This window comes from Lytechinus pictus, unplaced genomic scaffold (genome assembly GCF_037042905.1).
Source record: "Lytechinus pictus isolate F3 Inbred unplaced genomic scaffold, Lp3.0 scaffold_19, whole genome shotgun sequence".
NCBI classification, from domain to species: domain Eukaryota; kingdom Metazoa; phylum Echinodermata; class Echinoidea; order Temnopleuroida; family Toxopneustidae; genus Lytechinus; species Lytechinus pictus.
In genome coordinates, this window is record NW_026974140.1 from 10,908,266 (window position 1) to 10,918,739 (window position 10,474).

General features: G+C 35.0%; 1 long non-coding RNA gene across 1 annotated transcript; it reads left to right on the plus strand.

The window, feature by feature from the left end:
* The first annotated feature begins 5,472 nt into the window (after nucleotides 1–5,472).
* On the plus strand, nucleotides 5,473–9,556 carry LOC135157718 (uncharacterized). Its single transcript, XR_010296691.1, has 3 exons — nucleotides 5,473–5,712; nucleotides 6,993–7,125; nucleotides 7,681–9,556. It is a non-coding gene; the product is annotated as an uncharacterized LOC135157718 (long non-coding RNA).
* The last annotated feature ends 918 nt before the right edge of the window (nucleotides 9,557–10,474 follow it).

Here is a 10,474-nt window from a genome sequence, read left to right on the forward strand (position 1 = left end):
TAATATATTCCCTAACATTTTGTACTAAAAATTTATGAAACTTCGCTTGTAAATTTTTCCAGACGACTTTGTCGGACGATCAATTTTAGTAAAATTGATCGTCCGGACACACAACAACTGGGTATACAAATTACAAGGCTTCATTTTTCAGTGTCCAGACACCCAACCCCTCATCGATGTTTCCACAGATCCAAAACAAATTTCCTGAAAATGAATCGCAAATTTTCTGAAATTCATAGACAATTCCTGGAATTTTCAATTTTTATTTTCAATGAAAATCTGGCAATAATAAATAATAATTAATACAGTGAGCTTAAATTTGGTCCAAGAAGTGACCAAAATCAAGAAATTTAACATTTTTTGTTCATCATGTCCTCTTGAAAAATAGGAACAAAATTAGGAAATAACGAGCGCAGAAAATTATGAGCTGCGATGATGGAGCCTACGTCTGGATCCAGAGGAAGATCTAATGTTAGATCTAAATCTTTATAAAATATTACATGAATATTTTAAAGTTGCTACGGTTAATTGTTCATTTTGTTGTTTAATTGTAATCATGGGCGGATCCAGTATTTTCCAAAACGGGAGGCACATTTTTCTGAGGAAAAATTTAACACGCTAAAAGAAAAGGGTCTTCACTTTCAAGGGGGGGGGGCAGGGGCACACTTCTGCATTTCTACATTACAATTTTTAGTTTTGCTTCTCAAGGGGTCTTGGGGGGCACAAGCTGGCTTTGCCACCCCTCCCCCTTGCAATTTTTGGATTTCCTGAATTTCCTGGAATTTTTTTCATTTCTGGAACCTTTCCTGGAAAAATTTAAAAAAATTCTCAAATTTCAGGAAGAGTGGAAGCACCCCATCCACTTGCACTCTTCAACCACCAACCACCCTGTCTGTCTTGAGTCAATGCAACATACATGTACAATGCACACTCAAAAAGTCTTCAAAATATCACTTTTTTTTACATTAAAAAAACTCAGATCCATTCAGTTATTTGTTTTCATTCTAAACTTAGAAGAAAAAAAATTTATTCACCAGAGCGCTCAAAAACTTTTAATTTTGAGCATATTTTTGTGAGGCCTTCTGAGATTGATGCAGATCTTCATCTCCACAGACTCTCTTTTTAATCCCTTTTTTATTAGAAAAAAATAATAATTTCAAGAATTTAGTTTTGTGCCAAGGCATTTTTTTATGATGATGAATTCACTGTATAGTCAAAATTGACTGTTCCAAAATATCAAGCATTCATCCAGTCTAGATCAAGAGAAAATCAACAATCTTGTTTACAATCTTGTTCACCACACAGGTTACTAACTGCGGACAAGGACAGGTTATCACAACCTTGTGATAAAAGTGGTGTTAGCTTAGGACTGCATTTTTTAAAAGTGGTGTTAGACCACATGGATGTTATCACAACCTTGTAATATTGGAAAAGTGCCCCCATCATACCACTAGTTGCATGTCCGGACAGGTTGGGTATCTAGACCGAAAATTTCTTCCACTAGGCCAAGTAATTTGAAATGGTTTGGAATTAAAATCAATTCTTTGTAGTTTTTCAAAGAAACTTTTAGAATTTAAAGGCCTAATGTAGCATACATGTACATGTAGACCTCTACTCTGTTGATATGTATGGTGTGATAAGTAATTACAAAAGCCAATGACAATACATGCTTAGTTGACTAGATAATCACTGATGCACGATCATGCACCAAACTTATCTAAGTTAGATCTAAATGTAGATTTTTTTTTCAATTTGATTGTGGACAATAAAATAGGCCCTAATTGCTGCCGATTGATCTGTTTTGGATGAGAGGAACTACTGGATAAGCCTGTAAGCTGTGAAAGTATGATTGTTTGATTTCCATCATTATAGTAATAAGATGTGATTATATTACATACATGTAGGGCTACATTGTGCAATCAATCTTTCTTATTTCCTTTAAATCTTCTCCTTTAAATCTTGCATCATGTATCAGTCCGCCTGTCTTCTGACCGCATTTTGTGCAATGTTGGATGAGTTCGACTCTCATGAAGTTCCAAATTTAAATTAAGAACTTTCATTGGTGGCAACAGCATAAAATGAGGGTCAATCTCTCACTCTCTACCTCTTGTTTCTTTTATTTCATATTTAGTGGACATGTAACGATAATATAGTTGGATCATGCGTTAATTTAGATAGTTGTAAAGAGGTTGTTTTATTAAGCAAATACATTTTAATGCCAATATGAACTTTATATGGCATTGGATGGGTGAGGAGGTGCCATGGCCGCATTAGTTTAGTCTGCAGGCACAGACCGATTGAAACTTGTTCTAAGTGTGGCTCCACGTAAGGACTAGCACATACAAAACTTGCTGTCTGAGCGAGAGGGCTTTCAGTACACAAGGCATGAGTAGGACGACAAGAACACACTTGTTGAAACGTCAAGATTGGGTGGTCCTTTTCAGGACCAACATTTGCCCAAGAAAGATACAAGATGACCATGAAACCTACTACACTATCTCAGATGTTTTTTGCTACACTATTCTTTTTCGCCATGGAAACTTCCAGAACAACATCTGAGATGGTACAGAGATTTAAGATTTTTGGTCTAGAAAATGTGCAAAGTATTGGCAGTGCAGAAATGAAAGTAATATTTAAAAAAAAAGGAAGCTACATGCAAACCAAGTGGATTACTAAACTCATTTGTCCATGTACTGACACCATGAAAGCATTTAGGGTTATCATAGACTTGGTGGTCAATGATGTTCGAATATGCCTCGTGAGAATTGAACTCACCCAGTACACAACAAAGAGTTTGTAGCCAAATTGGTACTAGGCTAGACAGGAATAACCATTTCTGGGGATTTATTTAACAATTTCTGACACTCTACTAAGTGAGAGAAGCCAACGCAGTTCAGCAAAACAACCAAATACAGATACTAAAGCTTTTGGTCTAGTACTGTACTAGGCCTACTTGGGTATTTCACTTTCCTTCGGAATAGTTTTACATCACGTTGGCAACTATAAGGATAACACTGGCCTCGCCTGTATCATATATGAAAATAAAATAAAGCATGTTGATCTCTAGAGCACCGAGGTACATGAAGTGGTATAAAATCCAAAGAACACCATGGTATGTTTTTTTGTTTTTGACAACTGACAAGACCACTTATCCAATGTAAAATTTTATATAAGTAACCTAACGTTATCCTGTAAACCTTGTGCTGTGTGGTGATTGAAATGAATAAATATTTACTTTCTTTTTTTATGTTCTTTTGATCTAAACTGGATAAAGCACTTCACTATTTGGTACAGTCCTGGTGGTAAATTCATTTTATGCATTGGCCCCAAGCCCCCAAAATGAATTGAATTCTTGAAATTAATTTTGTTCTTATTAAAAATAAGGTTAGTACTAATAGTAGAATTGAATATCTGCATTCTGCACAGCACTTATCTCACTTTCCATCAATTAATAGGCAATATATGTTTCATCTTCAAAATCTAAATTCACAAGCTTGATTCAAATTGTCATAGGCCCTAGTTGATTTTATTATTAAATGAACATAATTCCCAATTAAGGATACCAATCATCTTTCCTATAACATGTTCGCATACATTTTTGCCTACATTTTGTCATGTTTATTTTAACTCACTGCAGCTGCATGTACTACTATGTAGATCTAGATCTAACGTTAGATCTATTTGGTATTATTAATAATAGATCTAGTAACATTTTCTGCTGTACTTTTTGTTAATAGGGCCACATGGAAAACCACCAAGTTGATGATATGTGCCGCCCTGTGGCCTATTTAAATATCAGAAATCAAAAATAAATAAATCATTAATTAATGATTAAGGGACCACTCAGTCAAACTCAAACTAAAGACAGGCACAAATATATGCTCAAATCATTCATGTTTTTGAGTGCTCTGGTAAAAAAAAATCACATTCAGCTAAATTTACAACGGCAAAAAATCTACAATAAGAATTTAGGACATGAAACTAGTATTTATGGCACCACATGACATTCCGGTACATACTCACCTCTCGCTCTCCAAACGACCCGTGGGGGGCCAGCAGAACCTTACATCCAGCCCGACAGTTCCGGGGAAAATTAGTGCAGCGTCCCGCTCGCTACCAGCAGCAGTGAGCATTTGCGGCTTGCGACGAACTCGGTTGCCATTTTTCAAATCAACGATATTTCACGATTTTTGTTATAAGATTGTACAAATTTGATAAATATAGGTGGTCGCTAATATATTGATATGGATGTGCAGTGTGAAAATAAATTTCTAACGTCGATTTCCGATATAATTATAAAAAATTATTCAAAATTTTACACGCATTTCCAATGGTAGCAGTCGACAAAAAGGCCCGGTTGGAACTATTCGAGATCCTTCAAATTTGACCTTTGACCCCTGTTGTCGCAACCTTGTTTATATAGGGCCTTGGCAACAGTCAAGGCCCTATATAGGGCCTTGACAGCAGTCAGAGTAGTAAATAAAGAATTCAAAGAATTTTTTCTGTGATTAAAAAAGAATGGATACAAAGTGATTTTATAGTTATAGATAGTGAAAATTTTCAAATAGAACTAAAGATCTTTGGTTACCTACATAAATTTATGGATTTAAAAGTCAGGGGCGGTATTCTGAGGTCATTTTATCTTTAAAATATTTTATTTTATCTCTTAAAATGAAATTGGTATTCTGAGATGACATTTTATCTCTCAGATAAAATTTAAAATTTTATCTTGAGTATAAATTTTATCTTGCGTATCTATGATGATACGCAACAGAGCAGTGGCTGCGTAGACATACCCATCGCGTATCTGGCCATTGCAACGCGGGTGATGTGCTTGCGCCCAAGTTACTTTGAAGAAAAAAATAAAATAAACTTAAAAGAGGGTAGGGGCTATTTTATCTCCACGACGTTGATTTCGTCAATATTTCTAGATGAATTAACTCCAAATGTTGGCATGGAAATTAAGAAAAATGATATATTCATTGAGAACAGCACCTTAAAGTTATTCCTGTACAATCAGGAAGTATTTCATAAGACTTTTCTTGACTAATATTGTCTTTGAAATGATGCTTGAAAAAATGCGATATAGACTTCGAAAAAAAGATGAGAGTATTGCCATTTTTGTTAAAAAGAAATCTCTGTAAAGACGCGCAGGCGTATAGTGCAAGCGTATTGAAGTCAATGAATTGACGCAATCTCACTCCTTCGCCACACCTCCTAGCGGAATGGATTTCCATTGGTTGAGTGATATGAGAGAGCTATAAAAGCGCGTTTCTAATTGGATATTGATTAAAAAATAGGTGTGTCTTACAGAGATAAAATGAAGATAAAATTGTTCTCAGAATACCAATTCGGAGAGATTTTAAGGGTATTTTATCTCACTGATTTTAACGGAGATAAAATATTTTATTTTATCTGAGATAAAATGGATCTCAGAATACCACCCCAGATATATATGTGTGGCGTCGCGCAAAAACCAGACTATTGGTGAGAGACAATAAATGCGCTAGGACGTCATTTAAATACGCGTGTCATCAAACTTTTGTCTGGCGCGCGTCGCGAGGAAAAACAAAACAAACAACCCGCGGGAAATAAAAAAAATGTCAGGCGCATTTTTATTTTTCAGAACTGTGGATATCGGCTCGATATATTTGGTGGCGGGTTCGGATACATGTTGATTGAATTTAATTCCCTTGGCTGAAATCCATGAAGGTAAGTTAAATTATGTTGCAGATTGAGTTGTTTTGTTAAATTCATTGATAATTGCGATGCGAGGAACATGGCAACTAAACACGTGAATGTGAATTTTGTGTTGCGTGTTTATGTGGATCGATCGAGAGAGAGTTTTTTTAGGAACGACTTTAAACGTCAAATTACATGCGACTGCTGCAGCGATTCGCGGTATTTGTCCGGGACTTTGACGGCCTTTTTAAGATCTAACTTATGTATGCCTAGGCTATCAACTAGATCTAGATCTGCACCTACGTATAGGCCTTCGTTACATACTTGTAACCATTTAAGTTAAATCTATCACATGCAACAAGTTTGTAAAAACTGTATATTAAAAAAAAATCTGAATTGGACAAGGAGTAAAAGAGCTATGATAATTGAAAGATATGGATTTCGGTGAAACAGTTCTATGCATGTTTTTGTAAATTTTCTTGACAAACTGATGCAAAGATGTCTCACCTTGTTACATGAAATTATGTTTGTTCTATCCCCCCCCCCCCCTCTCCAAGACTAGATATTAATTAATGCAAAAAGGTGACATATCATTCACACACGTATGACCAAATAAAATAAGTATGATTTCATGTTTTGTTATACTGAGAAAAGTTAAAGTGGGGTGTCATCATCAGTCCATCTAACGAATATTTATTGAGACGTGCATATAACTGTTTTTATAATGCATGAAAAACCCTTTTAGATCTAGTTGTTATCAGATTTTGATGAAATTTGCAGCATTTGCTAACATTTGATGAAATTATTTTCAGCTCGGAGTACCCTTTTAAATCGGTTAATTATGGACATTTTTCAAATCCCCTCTCCTAACAAATTCTTATTTGTCGGACTTCTGATTTCAAATTTGTTTTTTTTTTCGGAGGGGGTGGGGTCTATTTGGTATGAGCTTCACCAAAGCTGCGCAAATGATATCGAAATTATAACTAGAAAACAGATTGTCACAATTAATAAGAAATTTATTCAAAAATAACAATATATTTTTGGGGGCGGGTGTGGGAGGTATTTCTTATTTTTTCTACAATCTGGTAGAGCTACATTACATGAGGTTTGCCAACTTTCTACACAAAATCATTCAATATTTAAAAAAAAAATGAAAAGACATATTTTTGAAAATAAAAAAAATTATAGTTTTAATTGTTTTATTTTAAGTTTTTTTTCTTAAGTAGTGTTTTTTTAAAAATCAACTTTAACTCTGAAAATTTGTTAACCAATTGGCCTTGTTTTCTTTCTTTGTGTTAAACATGTTAAAGGCACGGGATCTACAGAGCAACTGTATTAGTGCAGTGAGGACAAGACATCTCAGAACCAACATACAGCTGACAGCAGCCCTTCAAGAAGTACTTTAAGACTCTGATATGGGATTCACCATTACCACAGCTTCAGGTAGCTTTCCATGCTTTATCCATATTCTATATGGAAATAGTGTGCCAGTTTTGACTTTATCATGGCAGTTGTAACTGATTTTTCCACGAATTAAATGCCGTTTTATAAGATATTGTTTTAAAATTAATTTTACCACTATTAGTACATGAAATCTAGAATTATGGAAAATATAAAAAATATAAAATGATAAAAACAATAAAAAATGAAGAAAAAAAATGGATAAAGGCTCATGCAGAGAAAGCTTTTTGCAAGTGATATATCAAAATTAAACATTTAGATATGAACATCTCATGAATTTTGGAGGGATTTTTTTACCCAACAATATTTAAATCTTATTATTTTTGGTAGAAAAATATGACATCAGGGAGTACTTCCACCTTTATTAGAAATACAAGTAACATTTACACAAAGCCAAAGAGTGAAAAGTTAATGTATTTTAAATATCATGTTGTTGATAAATGTCCATGAATCATGAAGAAATGAGAGTGTAATGTGACTGTTGTTATAACACATTAATATCGGTGAACTTTTCAATTGCATTCATCAAACATGTAGATTTGAGTCATCGGAACGTGGCATTTTTAAGACTGGAACATGAAGAAAGCAAACAATGCAGAGGAAGAAAATTATCCCCTTTGGTGAACCCTGCTGACATGTCTCTCAGATACTCCCAGATAAGCTATCAACTGGATTTTCCAAATAGAGGGAATATGATATATGGGAAGACCTTAGATGAAGACAAGGCACCTCGCGGCCTCCCCGGTAGGAGAGGAAATTGAACAATGAATACATGTTTTACTTTGAATGAACAAACTCTGAAGTTTTTCGAAAAAAAAAACAAACTTAATTTGTACCGTTTGCTGACCCATTAGAAGGATGTCATTGTAGAAAGTTGAAATGTGGTAAGTTTGCTGCTGTATTAAGAAGTTTGTGATCATGTTAAACACACACACTAAGGAGAGATTATCGTGTTTTATATCCTTTTAGTGCAAATTTGGACAGTGGAGAGCGATGCACATTCCTGAGTTTTGCTAATACTGCTGCATAGAAGAGTCTCTTCCATATCAAGAATTAAACTCTGATATTAATTTTTTTATTCAAGCATAAGACGTTTACAACGCATATCATTACACACGTGTACAGAGTGTAGCAGAGAAAAGATGACTATGTATTTGTGAGTATTTGTTAGTTATAATACCTGTCGTATTGATATGTGGAGCCAAGTTTGTATGCACAGTTTTATTCTTCTTTTCAAACGAAGTGACCTAAAAAAAAATCCTTCAGTGATCCAGATAATTTGGCAGCAATTTGTGAAATATATTTTCATGACTACCCCATCCCTAAAAAGAAACCAAATGTGGCCCATTTCATTAAATGTTGATATGATCCCTTGCTTGAATGAAAACTACCATGAAAACAGTGAACCTTCTGCTTCCTGATTCGCTAATTCAATGAAAGTTGATTTTTCATCAAGAGTTGATGTCATATTAAATCTTCATGAAATGTAGCTCGCATCAGCTTTTCACTATTGTGTATTGCCACCGAAAAAACTTGGTTTTGCAAAATTGAATTTTGTTTGTGGTTATTTTCCAAAGCTTAAGCATGATTTTTTTTTTTTTACTTTGCGAGAAAGTGAAGTATGGACAAACAGCAAGGGGGTGTCTTTTTTTTTTTTTGGGGGGGGGGGGTTAAGGGCAGGGACAAATATAGGATGGAGGTGGGCAGGGGCTTTGGCCCCACTTTTTTTCCCCAGAACGCATGTATAAGCATGTAAAAAATTACCATTTGATTGTGATTTTTTTTTGCATGGACAGCCCCTCCCATTTTCAAAAAATGTTCTGCGGCGCCTGTGGGGGTGGGCACCCCCCCAAAAAAAATGATAAGCTGCCCCCCCCCCCCAACAACAAAAAAATCAGATGAATAACCCAACCCCATCTTCCCCTGGTCATTGGATCTGGGAACCACCTCCCATGTTAAAACTACGCGCTATGACGAACTATATATAGTATGACAAATAGTCTCCATACGGGTTTTTTGCATGTAATGTGAGTGTGTGGGTGTGGGTTCTAGTGTGGGTGTGGTTGAATTTGTAGAATAATTTGTTTTATTGTATTCGCCTAGCTGTGTATATATACAAATTATGTCTGCACTACAAAAGATCACCTCGCCTATGCCAGGTATGTTGGGCGTTACAAAAGAACCAACATTTCCCTATCATGAAAAGATGAATAATAAGCCCGACTACCATGACGACCCATACAGCCAGGCAGGGGGGTACCCCTGATTCAATTGGTCATATCTCTAATTTAAATATGAATTAGACTCTAATATTTTGTATACACATTGTACATGTGTCCATGTACCAGAAAACATAAAAAAATCAAAATCCAAAATTTCACCTATAATACCCATTTTCCCAGGATGGCCCACATATATAATTACTTTATTGAGCAATTTCAAAAAGAGTAGGCCTACACTCTAAAGGTTTATGATGGACATTGTGAATATGATCTTGGAATAGGGGAGTTGAAAGAAACCTTTACAAGATTGAAGAATGCTTTTATATGTAGTAAACAAAGGGAGTTTCAGTACAAACTATTACATGGGGGTAGTGTATACAAAAGAGAAGCTCTTCCAATTTGGTTTTGAGTCAGACAATTGTTGTTCTTTTTGTAAACAACAGGTAGAAACATACCAACATTTATTTTTAGATTGTTTAAAGGTTAAACAGTTATGGAAGGAGGTCATCAAAAAGCTTCATTTAAAGGAAGTTAGGATTGATGATTGGAAAACAATTTTCATCGGTCTATCTGGTAAATGTGTGAGAATACATTCAATAAACTGTATAATCTTTCTGCTAAAACATATAATTTTTATTTCCAGAGAAAAGGGCGAGCCACCGTCCGTACAAAAAACAACAGATATGATTAAAGGTTACAGAAAAGAAGAATATAATATAGCCAAGAAAACAGGGAATTTGGGAGTACACTTAAGAAAATGGGAACAAATTGGTGCATTTCTCTGACTTATCATTTATCGTATTCTATTTTTTTTTTTCTTTTTTTTTCAATGATACAAAGTTACAGATCGACAGACCGGAACGGATGTGCTACCTGTTGTATGATGTGTGTGCGTGAGGGTTTTTGTGTACGTGTATGTGTGTGAGGGTGCGTGGGTGTGTTTTTTGGGGGTGGTATGGTTGGGTGGTAGGGAGTGTGGGGTGCGTGGGTGAGTGAAAGATTATATATATGTAATCTTCCTCTTAAAGGAGCATAGAGTTTCATGAAAAAGTAGTTTATTTGATTGGCATAATTTTGATATTAAATATTGAAATAATTTTATGCTATAT